General features: G+C 32.8%; 1 pseudogene; it reads right to left on the reverse strand.

Annotated features, from left to right (window-relative positions):
• The window catches only part of LOC133189445 (glucose dehydrogenase [FAD, quinone]-like), a 103,944-nt pseudogene extending 87,750 nt beyond the window's left edge, over nt 1-16,194 (reverse strand).
• Nucleotides 16,195-16,964: the final 770 nt, after the last annotated feature.

Raw genomic sequence — 16,964 nt, forward strand, 5'->3', positions numbered from 1 at the left:
AAAAGGTTAGCAACACATATGCTCTGTAAAAGAACAAGACTGCCTGTCTTTTTTCGCTAACGGAAAAGCACGACTAGGCCCGAAATATTTCCGTAAAGTCCGATCAGGAGAGTCACCGGATATAGTACTGAAATAGTCGCCCACAAAAATATTGGATCCGCCATTTATCAATCTAAAATTAAAAAAATACTTTTTATTTTGTAGAAAAAAAGTTATCATACATAAGATACGTGTAACCATGTTGTTTGATTAAATATGGTTTTAATCAGTTCTTTCTAGTTTTTTTTTACCCCCTGTCAAAAGTCCAAATTTTTAAAATGATATTTTCCAAAATTGTTACAGTTTAACTTGCTTTTTTGCTTTCATTTTTGTTTATCTACAATATGAAAGAACATCCTTGTAACTCCATCCATCTGCACCCTCTCGCGCCCACTTGAACTTGAACCACCGAGAACACGCCCTCTTGGCCATGTGCATTTCTAACAACAAATTTCATTTCATTGATCATTTAACAGAAAAAAAAAATCTTTACACATGGTCCTTAATGTATGAGTTTAGCGATGATCCTGATTCATAAGGAAAACTTAAAAGAATCTGTGACTAGGGCTTGTTAAACTGCATATTTCTTGTTTCATATGCAGAAGAAGAGCAATTAATCAACAGATACACTTATTTCCAACTTAATATTTTTCATTGTTTCGATTTTCAGAAGGAGTTAAACATACAGTTTATACCTCATTTAGGAGGAAGTATATATATAATATATATACAAAAACTTTGCGTAAATTTCCATATACAGGGAAATTTTCGCCCTTTTAGCCCTACTCACAGGTGGGCAAAATTAAAACGGGACGAATTAAAAAAAACACAGTATAATTTGTTGAACAGAACTCTGACTGGGCGAATTTAAAACGGGGCAAAATTGCTTGCAAGTGTGAATGGGCGAATTTAAAATGGAGCGAAAATATTGCTGCATACAGTATTTATACATATAGGTTCATGTATGGAGAATCTGTTAGGGTCACTATACAAGAAAACGGTTCTCAATATAATCCTGAATTCCATAATATTGCATGACAAAAAATCCTTATAAGCTGTTTTACAGGGAAGGGAAAGACCATCCATATTATTTTGTTCGACAAAAATGATTGAAAATCAAATACATGTATTACAGCTTTACCAATTTGATACCTTATCTTTTGTATTATGGCATGCAATTTTTTGAGGAACTGTCTTGAAATCCCAGTCATGTTTCGTCGCTTGCAAGACACTTGACATAAATGGGACATGCATCATTTCATGTTCGTATGAGGTAGATCTAGCAACAGAAGTTTCTTTAATGTCATCTATTTATTAGGTTGTACTTGGTTGGTAACGTGTGTATAACAGTAAAATCTTATAAAAACTGATTCATAACTGTAACGTAGTTTTATATACTGCTAAGTACACTTTCTTCTGCTGATTCATTCTTCACAAACCAATAATTTTACACAAAAAACAGCAATCAGCGCCCAAAATATGAATGATGATAATGTCATGTCTATCTATACCTACCAAAAAAAAAAAAAAAAAAAAGATTAAAACACTGGTAGTACAGCATGGGACAAATCCTGAAGAACTGCAAACGTTAATATTGTTCTCCAGCCTACTTGCAAGTCAATTCTCAAAAGTTAACAAATTTGAAAGATTTTTCATATTTATATCAATATAATAATGAATTTTCTTAAAACAACTTATTTGGGTAAATAAAGTGAGATAACGTTATAATTTGGTAAAACTCGTGTTTTGCACCATAGAAATCAGAGGAAAACTGAATATATTTTTTTTAAAACATCCCTCCGTGAAACAAGAATTCTTTTTTACAGTTACTATGGACTGTTATTTCACGAATTCATACCAAAGTCTTTTGTGTTTCAAGAGGGGAACATATGTTTACAGACACAAATTGACAAAAGTGTTCATTTTCTCACCAATTTCAAATTAGTTTACAACTAAAACATTGTATTTTATCAATAATATATTTGTTTTATTCTATACGCGGAAAACATAAAAAAAAAAAATTAAGGAATGTTTATTCATATTCAAGAATATTTTAAAATAAAGTGATGTTTTAAAACCCGATTTCAATGGAAAGCATCGTCTAAACCCCTATTATAAACAGAGCTGGAATTCGGGATAATTATCTCTTTAACACTGATATTAAAATCATTAATCAATTACCATTGAATTTCATGGCCAAATTGCCATTAGTATTGAATTAAATGGGTGAAAATTGTAGGTGGGAATCGAGAGTTAGCATTCGTAGTTCTTTATAGGTTGCAGGAAGAGATGAATCGTCACGTATTTTTCTTTCCTACTCGCACCGTCACCTTTTTGCTTAAAAAAATATTCAAGAGGACATATCCTGTAAAATCACGAAAAAACGAAATAAACACACAAACACATCAAGTAAAAAAGTAAAAAGCTTAAGACTACAGCATAGAACTTTATTTTCTTTCTGTAAGGTTTCTCAGTTTTGATATATGTATTATGCAGCATTTATAAATGATTTAAAAATGGAAAAGATTTACAGTGGTGATTAGCTACTTTGAAACTTCGACCCACATCTTGTCTATATCAATAATTATTTATGAATATGAAACAGAAATGATGACAATTTAAAATTTGTTAAGTAATAATCTTAAGCTACCCCAGAAATAATGGGTTTTTAGTACTTGTAGGCCGAACTGACCATCCAAGAAGTTTTTCCAAAAACATAATATTATGAAAAAAATAAACAGAATGTCAAAAATACAGTATTTTGATAAAGCATATAAATAGATACGTGTAACATAATTCACCATCATTACCCGCACATTTATCTCTTATAATGTCAGATACAACAAAATTGCTCCAATGAAATACAGGGTGTTCGAAAAGAAAGGTAACAATTTAACATTTTTGATAACTTCGCTAAATCCCGTGCTATTTTCATGAAACTGATATCATTCGAAAGGTCTCAAATGAAAGTTTTTACTATTTGAAAAAATAATGCGCCAAAACTTATCACGTTCCGACACTATGACACTATGTTATTTTAAGGTACTCTGTATTTAAAATACTGTTGAAATAACAATATTTGACATATTAACTAAATCATGCTACCAGAACAAACTTACATCTTTGTTTTTTATGTGTACATATTTTGATATAAATTCTTCAACATTAAATCAGCATTCCCAAAGTATTAAAGTGTTACCTTTCTTTTCGGACACGCTGTAACTGCTGTCTTTGGCGCCAATTAACTTCTTATTGTCCTCATTGCCCTTAAGTAATTGTACTGTATATGACTTTCCTTTCTGTTTGTAACTGACATACCTTTACAAGAATGGATTCTAAAGGAAATATTGAAATTTTTATTAAGTCGATTTCCAACTGGTGTCGATTATATCTACCTTTTCAATGTACCGTTGAAAATACTTTATAAGTGGTTCATTTATACTAAAAATGAAAGTTGGCGTTTGAATGGGAAATAGGAATGCCACACTTTACCTTTTACTCAACTAAGTTATTTCAATCTTTTTTTTTTCATTATTGCTTGAATCACTTCCACTCCATTTCTTTCTACCACAAAGTGACACCAAAAATGAAATACATAAAGTATTTATTAACAGGTTGAAACAAATCAAATGATTCTTCTGATGAATCAGAAAAAAAAATGTTCCAGTGGGATTAATGACGCATTTTATGTTGATAGGAAACCCTAATGTTCTTTATCAACAATTTGTCACCTATTTGCGCATTTATGGATTTAAAACACTTGAGCATGATTAAAAAAACAAATAAGTATGACCGTGTACATTATATTCTTTTTTTTTTTAATTTGTACCTTTTAATCAGTTTTCTGTATTAATCAGTACGTAATGTTTTAAGTTAGAGAAATTCATATAAGATACGAATCTGTGAACATGTGGAAAGGATACACCTCGACTTGCTTATTTATATTTTTGAGCGTGTTCAATGGATATTCTCTTTCTGCTTTGTATAATGTTCGATTTATAAGAGATTTTTCTTTCGAAAACCTATTACCAGTTCATGATCTTTACGTCATCGACTCCAACGAAAGATCAAGCCTAACTGATTGTGCTTTGCGTTGCTTTATACAAAAATCCAAATGTGCAGGAATCTTGTATAACAACAACCTTCAGTCGTGTAGACTGATGCGATGCCACCTTAATGAAAAGTCGGTGAACAGGAATAATGTTTCCAGTGGGTGGAACTTCTGGTTTCGGAATAATGGTAATTGTGTGTTATGTGTACATTGTATCCAATAAAAAAAAAATAGGTTTGCGATTGCAGTAAACAACATTGATAGCACTAAGTACTGATGTTGAAGTTTTTTGCAGAATTAATTTGACACAAAGAATAATTTTTGGAAGTTAAAAAGGAATGAAATTAATGTGAAAATGATAGTTAAAATTTCAAAATTTATTCCCCGGAACAGATTATTAGCTTGAAAGACGGGTGTTTTTTAATTTCATGTTGATGAATATTTAAAAAAAATACTTTATTTATTCAGGGAACAGCCAATTCTTTTAAAAATCATTTTAATAAAAACAAAAATCTCGAATCTTCATTGGTTGAAATCTACTTTGTGACTGCCCGCTATATCTTCATGTTTGACAGGTGGAAACTAATATTCGACATTTATGACGCTTAGCCATCTTGATAATTGGACAAATTTGTACAATGTTAATTTCTCTAATATGAATTGAATTGCATATTATGATGTATGTCGTGTGTATTCGGAAATATATCACCATCTATGAGATTGAGCAACCCGATATATTTCCGAAGACAGTCAATAAGAAAAGTAATCAGTCACAGTAGTTGTATTACTGTATAATTATGTATCAATACTGCTATGAATTTTATGTATAAATTAAAGTGTACGATACGAATGTACTATGGTTTAATTAATTAAATTGCTTGTATGTACATATTACACAACATTTGGTATTGCAATATAAGGTGTGTATATATCTGATGACACGGGAACAGATGCTATTTCATTTGTGTAACTGATGGAAAAAATACCAATTAGTACTAAAAATGATCATCTCTTTATCCAGCATCAATATTTGATGAACCTACCTAAATACCCAATTCATATAAAATAAAGCAGGAAAAAGAGCGTCTCTTTCTAAATGAAAAAAAGGTGTGTAATATATTTATTCTACTCAAAGCAATTTCTCCATGGACCTGTCATCATTTGTCTTTTCCTCTTTCTTTTTAATTCGAATAAATGGAATTGGGATTAAAACTAGAATCAGGTCTCATCCGATAATAAAATTGACATAAAAATTTTTGAAAGGAAAAACAAAGTCTACATCATTATAAAAAAAAAAAACAAAAACAAAAAAAAAAAAAAAACAAAAAAACAAAAAAAAAAACATGATTTTAGTTCATTTTTTTTTTATCTAAATGACAAATCTCTAGAGATTTTTAATTTAAATTCTTGTGGAAGTTACATCTCGCAATATTCCAACCTTTATTGCCTATTGACAATAAACTATGCATGTATATTTTTTTTTCTTTTTCCTATCCATTTCCTTAGTTTGTCAGCCAGGATGGATTCCTTTTGAAAACCATTGTTATTTCCTCAACAATACAGAAGATACCTGGGAGAACGCAAAAGTAAGATATAGAGCTAAAGAGAGAATTATATACAGTTAAACCTGTCTTATCTAGACACCAAGAAAGTGACCTAATCAGACATTTAAGATAAGACATTTAAACAAATGAATTTACTGAAAAGGACTTTTGGACTTTAACTAATGTTGATATCTTAGTAAGGAGTATCCTTCATTACTAAGCATTAGGATTAGACCAAATTTTACTCTTTATGGTATAAATAGTTTTTGGTTTGCTTTTTTGTTGATTGTCAACTATATAAATGTACTGTAAATTCCTTACTTTTTATGAGTACTTAGTATGGGGAAATGGCTCTTTGACAACACTTCGCGGTCACAATAATTCTCGAGTGGACGGTTTATCAAGAGATTTTATATAGATTTTATATAGATTTCAGGACTTTGAGTTCTGTTTGTCACAAAATAACGCGATAATCAATACCTTGCATGTGCATAGGGAATATACTAAATATCAATCATTGTTCATATATATATATATATATATATATATATATATATATATATATATATATATATATATATATATATATATATATATATATATATATATATATATATATATATATTAGAAACACTGTGAAAGGAATAATGCTCACCTACTGGCGATAGAAACTGAAGTAGAAAATACTTGGGCTATGGAGGCTATTCTTCATCCAAGAAAACAAGGTGAGGATATCAAATTTTGATGAATAAATATAATTCTTATTTTTGCCCTTTGAAGCATTCGTTATCTATTTAACCGTATTTGCTGTAGCAGTGTTGTAGTAAATTAACTGAAAAGGCCCTGATTTCGTTTTGTTATGCATTTGTTAGAAGATGGCCGTTCTCATGTTACCTGAATTTTTGTTGAAAAGTATGATTGGAGTTTAGTTTTTCAGTTTCTTATTTGTTGAGCCATATGCATTTTTCTTGGATTGTTCGACCATTTCTTTCACATAGCTTTGGTCTTTTCACGAAAACAACGAAAATTTAACCAGAACAAAAAAAAAGTAACTGCTTTTAGAGTATGTATATTTGCATTGTGTTCAGGTGGTCTGTGCCCTAAAATTTGTTCGTGCTCAATTTGGATTGGGGCAACAGACATCGACAAAGAGGGGTATTTTACGTGGAACCGAAACACCAACGTAACATATTCCAACTGGTTCCCTGGTCAGCCGGACAACGGCGGTAATGGAGACTGTGTTCAAATTTGTCCAAATGGAGTTTGGGATGACACAAAATGTGGGTACAGCAAACAATTCATTTGCGAAAAATAGTGAGGAAAAGCGCCTGGTTGGAAAGGAGTTTGTTTTTTTCCTTGGTCAGCTCAATGACCAAAGTATGAACTTTTGGAACAATTACATAAAGCTTACATGTATTAATATGTATGCAAAGCATAGATTACACTTGGATGATTTCCTAAATGTGAACTAAATGCTTTTTTCCTGTAAACAAATCTTTTATAGCTAATATTTTTTTTTAATTTCTTCAATATGTAACACTCTTTTTCTAAAAGTATAATAAAGTCAGAAAAATAGGTTTTTTTGCACATACTTGATAGAAATGCTCAAAATTATCACCGTGTATACTTCTGTCCATGAGTGAAAAAAAATAATGCATGACTTTCATTTTAAAAAATGTCGCCCGCGTGGCGCAGTGGTTTGAGTGTCTGCTCTAGAGTCGCGAAGTAAGAAGTTGATCCTTACGTCGCGGGTTCGAATCCCACTGTGGGACGTGGAGACCGGTCCTTCGGATGAGACCGTATAAACAGAGGTCCCGTGTCGCATTGGTGCTGCACGAAAAAGATCCCTCACTGCTCAATGGCCGTAAGTGCCGAGTATAGGACAAAATTTGCAGCTCCAACGGCAAATGGTGACGTCTTCATATGACTGAAAAATTCTCGAGAGGGACGTTAAACAACATGCAATTAATCATTCAATCATTTAAAAAATGAATGTGTATTCTTTGTAAAATCACGAATAAAAAACCCGAACTAAACACATGTCTGTTAAGTAAAAAGGTAAAAAGCTTAGGTCTACAACATAGAGCTGTAATTTTTATTCAATATTTGTCAGTTATGATTACAGTCCCTGAAACGTTCTACTTTCCCATTTTTCCGTTCGCTCACCGTTCGTTCACCGTTCGTTCAGCGTGCGTTCACCGTTCGTTCACCGTGCGTTCACCGTTCGCTCTCCGTTCACAGTTTTGCGTTCACCGTTCACCGTGCGCTCGCGTTCACCGTTCACAAAGCGTTCAGCGTTCGCTCTTCGTTCCGTTCACTTTGCGTTCACCTTGCGTTCAGCGTTCACCTATCGTTCAGTTTTCATTGTCATTCGGAACTCCGAAGTGAAATTTAGGACTTATCTTTTTGTAGGTTAGGAGTTACAGGTTTTTTAATTTAATAACTTACATATCGTGTTTGAAGAATCATTATTTCATGGGGAGAAAATATCTACGATATATATTTTTATTATTCTAACTTAGCTGTTAGGTTATTTATTAAATTACTCTGGAAAATAAATGTTGTTATAAGCACATCTTGTACCTATGTAGAACGATGCTGAAATATTAAATTTAACTAAGGACAATGTGCAAATACTTCAAGCACTGCAACATTTTGTTGTTTTGTTAAAGACGACAAATCGTTAATGGAGATATAATTATCCAAGTCAAATAATTACGCAGCAAAATTACGAAAATATTTATAACTCTTTTTTTCAATTACTACAGAAAATATGATAGAACTAGTTCTGAGAGTTATACATAGTACTGCGGATATCGTATTAATTTATTATCTTTGGAGCGAATTAAATTGATGGTGTGGTTAAAGGAAATATTTATTTAAAATGTAACGCACTACAGAATTTTCTCTACTACAATATGTAAAGTCTATAGTTATATAGAGAAAAAAAATCTTTCTTCATCGTAACTTTATATGTTTGCCATTCGATATCATTAATACCCCCCCCCCCATTTCCCCCAAATCGGTTACTTAGTCAGTATTGTATTTCCAGAATATTTTAATTAACATTTAAAAAAAAAGTTAAGGTCTTTTTTAGAACAAAAATTTCAGTCTCAAAACAAACAGGCATCTAAAAAAAGTCACAAAACAATAGTAGTTCAAAATGTACACGTGTCGGCGGTGGTATTTGGAATTGGCAGAGAGTATGTTTCAAATTCAAGTGTTAATGCCCTATGTATTTTATTCAATTATTATTCAAATGTTGGAATCAAATCTAGAAATGATGAAAATAAATGTTATAACTTGTTGGAAATACTCGCGCTTCGTCTTCGATGTGACGAAACTTTCACACCTGCAAAGTGTCGAATGATTTTGATTGACAGGACAAGCACGTGGACTTCGTGTGAACTTGAAGCAGGAAAATAAAAACGAGTATGACTGTCAAACAAAATTAATGGATATGATTTGTTGATAAAAAAAAGTTACTTTCACTGTCTGATATATTTTGAAAAAAATTTCAGAGTTTTTGTTTGATGTAGGTACAAACATGCAGTGAAGCCTGAAATGGGGGGGGGGGGCTAAAACGGAATATCTCTCTCTCTCTCTCTCTCTCTCTCTCTCTCTCTCATTTTTCTGTTTAATAAAAACTATAACAGGATATTACTTGAATATCAAGTTCTGAAAATTGAATTTATAACAAATAATATCAATATATCTTTGTATTATCTTGTCCGAGTATAATCACGGCTATCTACAAATAAATGTAGAAGTCTGCTCAGTAAACATGGCCGTAGGAACCGGGGGGGGGGCGTGCCCCCCTCCCCAATAACTTTGCCGATATATAGATTACTATAGTAAACCTTTTTTTTTTTTTTTTTGCTTGTCAGGAAATTTTTGGTAGTGCCCCCTCAACTATCAACTGAAAATGTATGGCTGTGCCCCCCCCCCCCCCAACCGAATTTGCTTCCTACGGGCCTGATAAATCATCATGAAAAATAGAAATGACATATCATATATTATTGTATTAAAAATTTAAAATACGAGCGTATAAATGCAAAACGTCCACTGACCTTTGTAATTATTTTTTTTCATTACTTTACACGAAATCGCCTTAACACGGAGATATATGAATGGATGTTACAACCACTTTAATTCATTCTATAAGTCAGAAGTTTTCTCTGATTTGTTATCAAATAAGAATAAACATTTTTATTTTCCAACTAAAAAAAAAATATCTCTTATACTTCAGCGTTCGGCAACAATTGCAATGTTTTAATGCGATAAAATGTGATTAAAACTTAGTGTGCATGCATCGTCTTTCTCAGGACAATTTTGGAGAATTTATTTTATTGACTTATTTATTCATTCATTTATTGGTTTACTTATTTATTATTGATTTATTATTTATTTTTTTTTTGGCACCTGACATTATAAAACAATAAAATAGTTTCAATGCAAGGAAAAGATCAGAGGCATTCCGAATATATCGTTCATCTTGCGTTCACCGTTCGTTCACCGTTCACTTTGCGTTCGCGTTTGCGCTCCGTTCGCGTTCTGCGTTCGCTCACCGTTCACCGTTCACACATCGTTCACCAAGTTGCGTTCAGCGTTCACACATCGTTCACTCACCGTTCGCTCTGCGTTCGTTCAGCGTTCGTTCACCGTTCGTTCAGCGTTCGCTCACCGTTCAAGTTGGAAAGTAGAACGTTTCAGGGACTGTATATGTATTATACAGCATATATAAAGTGATTCAAATATGGGAGAGTTTTACAATGGTGATTTACAAAGCTAAGCATCAATTTGAGCTTGTCTGCAATATTTTGATATTTCTAAAATCTGATATTAGCACGTTAACAACCGAAATATCCTAAGTTTTACAATGTATATATGCATTATTAAAATATTCTCACAATTCGATTCAAACGAATAAACGAAAAAAAAAAAAAGAACGAAAAAAAATATTTGATTCTTCCTCCATTCGATATGTAAATGTCACTTGTTTGTTTCAATGCCCTCACTTTCAATTGACGTGACTCTTTGCTGGACTAGACTTCCCATATTGCATACTTTTCAAAGAATGTGCACGTACATGTATCTTGATTGTAAAACTGCTCGAAAAAAAGACACCCCTTCTCTCTCCCTTAAATACTATTTTTCATCGTGTTCGTGAATTTTTCTTTTTTAAATTATAATATTAAACTCCTAGACACCTTTGCCGACATATTGATCAATCAAGGAGAACAGGGAGAATAACCTTTTTTGGTATTAAATTTAGCTAAATAAGCAGGAAAAAATAGCAAACGTCCTTTCAACCCTTCTCCCCCTATCAGTGTCATATGTTCCTTTCCCTTTTTAGTAAAATCTTTAAAAAAAAAATAAGCAGATAAGGATATTATATAAAAAATCTATGTTTTACTTATCCTTGCTACATGTTTCCCATCTAAAGCTTATTATTTTTCTTCTCGCCATCCAAAAAAAAAAAAAATAAAAATAAAAAAAAATCCAATCAAAAAATATTGGCCGAAATTCCTTTATAACATAAACTATCAAAACGCAATATTTTTTATCATTCATTCATTAAGAACTATGTACGAATATATACATGTGTAATATATAATATTTAAAAACCATATGAATATCATTTATCATTTTTTTAAATCAAATATTGCCTCCTCCTGAATCCACCCGCCAAATGAAGAGTAAACACCCCTTGACAATTTAGCATTCACAATGTATCGTAACATAATTTGCCTTCTTACCTAAATAAATGATTTTTGAAGACATGTTTACAGGGAATGCGTACTGTCCGACAAAAACTGTTTAAATTACCTGGTTTCTTATAAATACTAACCTCCCTGATGATATAAAAGTTATCCATGAAGGATAGCAGGCTGCATAGAATCTACCTACAAAAAATGCAGGAAGAAATTTGAAAGCCGTGAAAACACTATCGGATATCATACCTTTGTTGACCTGCCTTTTCGGCATATTTCGTAATGTTTAATCAAGTGAAAAGGGAGGCGACGGAAAAAAAAACCTCCTTGTGTGTTGGAGTGTTACTCATACTTCACTTTTCCCATCTGATCTTTTCTCTGTTTTCAGAGGTTCGAGTTTCCTCTGCTCGCAATCTGTATACATAGTTATGATCATTTACTGATGATTACTGGTCACTATCTATGTTTCATTATTATCAAAAGGTAAAGGACTTAGCATTGATAAAATAAATAGAGGATATTCAATCTTTTGTAGTTGAATATGAAATTCATTTCACGAGTGGAACAGGATTTTTTTTTTATATTTTCACGAGTGCGAAGCAAACATAGTGTGACAGCGTCATATATGCATCACACATGCGAATTTTATATGTCAGTATAGTTTTCAATCCTAGTCTCAACATATATTACAATTTATCGTTTGTTACTAAACATTAAATCAAAGAGATCAGACGAAAAATATTTTGATAAAGACTGAAAGAATATCATCATAACATGAGGAAACCAACGCTAATGCATCAGTTGAATTTGATGAAATATGATATGATAGACAGTAATCAATCTCATAAGTCCATTGAAACAATATAAAGTAGAAACATAGCAAACACGGACCTCTTAAACATCACAGTTGGGATCAGGTGCCATGGAAGAGTAAGCATCCCCTGTAAAGCGGTAATTACACCCGTCGTGTGCTTCTTGTCATGATCGGGCAAACCGAAAAATTCATAGACAGTTCAGTGTGTTAATAATGTCTTAACAATTTATATGAAAAACGCCAGTCAGCATTGAACTTCATAATAGATGGTGTTTCAACAAACATGTCCCGACTTTGCCGTTTTGTAAAAAAAAGTTATACAGCATCCATGAAAGGGAAGTTTCAGAAAAAAAAAGTTATACAATTTAATCAATACAAGAGATTTAAAGAAGATGGATCATTTATTTTAAAGATAGACATTTTTTGAACATGATCATTACAGGCAGATTTTGATTTGACGTCATTTTATAACATGTTACAAATGTCCACCTTTTTTCTGTCAGCAGCTTCATTCTATCTCGGAAGTTCCTGATAACATTGCTGCAAGAGTCCAAAGAAATACGTCTAATTTCTCTTCTAATAGCCATTTTCAGAGCACTTGTATCTTGTGGGGGTGGTGAATAAACACGATCCTTTAAATATTCCCATAAAAATAATCTAAAGGGTTAAGATCGGGTGAATGTGGTGGCCACTAAATGTTTGAACGAAGGGATATAAAGTTTTCTCCAAACCTGTGAGACAGCCATTCAAGCACAATATTTGCGGTGTGAGGAGTGGTTCCATCCTGCTGAAACCATACTTCGTTAATTTCTATTCCTCTTCTCATTAGCTCAGGTAGAAGTTTTGTTCTCAGAATAGCCAGAAAGCGTTGAGATGTTACCGTTGTGGTTTCACTATCCTCTTCATAGAAAAATGGCCCTGTGATACCGGTACTGCTCATAGCAGCCCAGATTGTTAATTTCTGGCTGTGCAGTGGTCTCTCTTCATAGAAGTAAGGCTTTGCTTGTTTACAAGTCCATCAAGTGTAAATGTGCTTCATCTGAGAACCATATCACGCCGGTTAAAGAAATGTTTTCAACATCCACTTAGCAAAACAATTTGCAAAAATATAGATATCCAAGGTCGGGACATGTTTGTTGAAACAACCTGTATTTGCTAACAACGCAGGTACGTTAAGACTTCCTAGAGAATATCGCAGTGTATGTTGTGCCTTCACTTCTCTGAACTACAAATTTATGACATCACAATTGAAAATGATTTCAAGTCACTGCAAACTTGAGCTGTTATGATAGGGAGAGTGATATAAACTTTTCACCTTATTTCAATCTGCATATAAAGTGTCAGAAAGGTAGTGTAAAATAAACGTGTTATAATCTTTTTTAAAAATCTTATATATCCGAATATTTTAGATAACTTTGCCTTATTACTCATATTTAAAAGTCAGCGTGTTTAAAATATATACGAACATATACGTTTGACATTTACCCTTTTTTATACCCTTGCATAGAAGTAGAATTTATAATATGTGTATAAAAGAGCCTGGCGCATGTGATTAATGAGGATTTATTTGAGATCTTTTGTGGAAATCTGTAAGAGGAGTTTCCCCTCTAACTGAATCTTGCTTGGGAAAAATGTGTGATGGCTTTGTTTTAATACAGATGACGATACTGAGTGGAAAATACCCTCAAATTTGTCGGTAAGTTGAATTTATTGTGAAATACTTTGTACCAGAGTAATAGTCTAACTTCTCCCAAGCACATTTCGGGTTCACAAGGATGCGGCGAGTTTATTTATGTGACAAAAAGTTAATAATAATTGTGTTAATCAGCTGCGCCGAAGAGATTTATGTGAAACGCTGAAAAAAGCGTAGAAATGACCGTCACGTAATCAAAGAGGTCATGTGATATCGTACCAAATACGTTTATATATAGGCTAGAGAACTCTGTATATACAAATAAAAATAAAAATCGACCTTGCAATGCAGTGTTATGTTTTGAACGCATTTAAAGCTTCGGGAAGCCTTAACATTGCTGCGAATGACATGTTTTTGGAATGAAAACATAGGGAACACTGAAATCATTTGTGTTGAGGTTGAAATTTGAAAAGCATGTCTTAAAAAAATTGTCATAAATTTTCTTCTTTCTTAAAAAATAAAAAAAAAAAAAATACATAAAGCTCCCTTTAGGAAAAAGATTGCAAATTTTAAGAAATTTTAAGAAATTAGCAATATTTATGAGAAAAAAAGCTTGTGGTTTTATAATTGTAATATTTACACAATGTGCACCCTTCCAAGATAAGAATTATTATATGTTTGTTTGATCGTTAGTGATTTGTTTCCTTATTAAATTGTTTTTTTCGTTGTTATCAGTGTACCCGTCTGTCCTTCGTTTAAGATTGTAAATGATGGACGATTGAAAATTCTTTATTACAGATATTATCACACAACAGGATAATTAATATTATTTTTTTTTTTTTGTCAGCATAGTTATAAGAACTGAAATAACTTAAAAACTCAAATTTGGTTTGATTTAATCCAAAAAAAAAAAAACAAAAAAAAAAAAAAAAAAAAAAAAAAACAGCTCACCGAGGCTTAAACTTTAATGCTTTGGAACGCAGTTATCACTGTAAATTCTGTGTCCCAAAAAATCTTTCGGAAGGTAAACTACACGTAAATGCACATAATTAAATGAAGATGAGCTATCTATTTCTTTAATCATTCAATAAAACCGGCTTTTTAAATTGTTTTATTTCAAATACGTAAAACTATATTCATTCTAGATGCTCTTGGTTTGGAAGAGGAAAAGATGGTATTGCATGACTTCACACATATTTTAATTTTAACTAGTCAAGAAAGAGTCTTTAGAGTCATTAGATCGTCGTTAGGTACTTTGAAGCTTGGATCCACATCATGTGGAACTATTATTATTATTTTATTAATTTATAAAGCGCAAAATTACATGTAGTTTCTATGCGCTGTACAATGTTTTTGCTAACATTTTAATGACAAAATATCAATAAAAGACTTATCAGAGGTATGATAAAATTGTTAAGTAAATCATCGATAAAACATAGAAAAACCTTAGATAAAACATGGTAGTAAGATGAAAATTGGTTAATTAAGACTAGGCAATATAAAAAATAAAAACTAACATACAGGATAGTACAGGACTGAAGTTGAGTTTGCGAGAGATTACACATAGAGTCCTTAATGTTGTGCTAGAATTTTACATTCACAGGTTATATTCACGCTTGAACAAGAGTTTTTTTTAGGTTCTTGCGGAATGCTCCATGTGCCTCAAGCTTTCGAAGTTCTAATGGCAGGTCGTTCCACAGTTGTGCACCTAATGTGCTTATGGCTCTTGCACGGTATTTGTTTAGTGATTTCTTTACTATCAGTTTCTATTTGTCAGACGATGATCTTAAAGTCCTTTGTGGCTGGTAAATAGGACATAGCTCTATCATATATGGTTGTGCTGAGGAGGAGTGTAGAGACTTGTGCATGGTTGTCAGCACTTTAAACACAACACGTTGCTTTACAGGCAACAGTGATGTTTTTGAAGTACCGGCGTGATATGTTGTCTGTAGCATGTTCTTGTGAGACAACGTACAGCGTTGTTCTGAGCCACTTCAAATGGTTCGATCGGTTATGCCAAGCAGAAGGGCATTGTGATAATCAAGGTGGGATATGACTTGCATTGATGACCTTTGCACACGCTTCCTGGATGAGATATTGTTTCACCTTGGAGATTCTCCTAATGTTAAAGCACATCTTTCTTACCATGTAGTTGACGCGCTTCCATTGATAAGGTGGCGTCCAGGGCAGCACCGAGGTTTTTTTTTTACAGTAGATTTACATGTCACTATTGCCTTACCAAACTTCAGGCGGAGATCCTTCACACGGTACTGGTTATGGGCACTGGCAACCACCATTATCTCAGTTTTTGCATCATTTAATTTGAGTTTGTTTACAGTCATCCAGGTTCGGACACTCGCTATGCACTCCTCCATGACGTTGACTTGTACGGTACGCATTATTTTTTACACTCAGACGGCTGTACAGTAGAGTGTCATCTGCAAATCCATGACGGTTTATGGCATACAAGTCAATGACTCTCCCCTGAGTGGTAGAAGGTACACCAGGAAGAGAAGGTGGCCGAGAACAGACCATTGGGGCACTCCAGTGGACAGTGGCACATCTGAGGACACACTGGTGTTAATCTTCACTGCTTGAGTGCGGCTACTGTAGGAGTTGGTCATTTTTGAAATAACACAAAGAAAATGGGTTTAAGGTGGTTGACCGACAATTGGTGGGGTCACTTATTTGCCTCTAACTTTTTTTTTTGTTTTTCATTGAAATAAGACATATTTAGTATATTTTTACTCAGAATTGATATTACTTTATAAATATGGAAAGTTATTTTAATTGCAAAGCAAACTTTGAAAGTTAAGGGTGGTAGGGGATAGTTTCGTACTAAAGACCCGGTCAAATTTCTTAAAAAACTGAGATATCCCCTGTTTGATGTGATATTTTATGTAGAAAAAATGATTAGAATAATTATGGGACACATTTGTGTGTAGCAGAGTGCTTAATGAAAAAAAAAATGCTGTGCAACATGTAGGTGTCACTATGACGCTTATATACAGAATTGTAAATGCGAAACTAAGACACGTGGTCAGTTACAGAGGAAATTCAGCTGAAAAGCAGTAGGCCTTAGAAGAAAGTGTGTATCTCAGAGGGAAGGTGAATGGCCCCATATCAATTGGTGAATTTTCATTAGGGCATGCATTGATTTACAGCATAC

The sequence above is a fragment of the Saccostrea echinata genome, unplaced genomic scaffold, assembly GCF_033153115.1.
Source record: "Saccostrea echinata isolate AGI-Se365-2 ecotype Australia unplaced genomic scaffold, CSIRO_AGI_Sech_v1 ptg000018l, whole genome shotgun sequence".
NCBI lineage: Eukaryota > Metazoa > Mollusca > Bivalvia > Ostreida > Ostreidae > Saccostrea > Saccostrea echinata.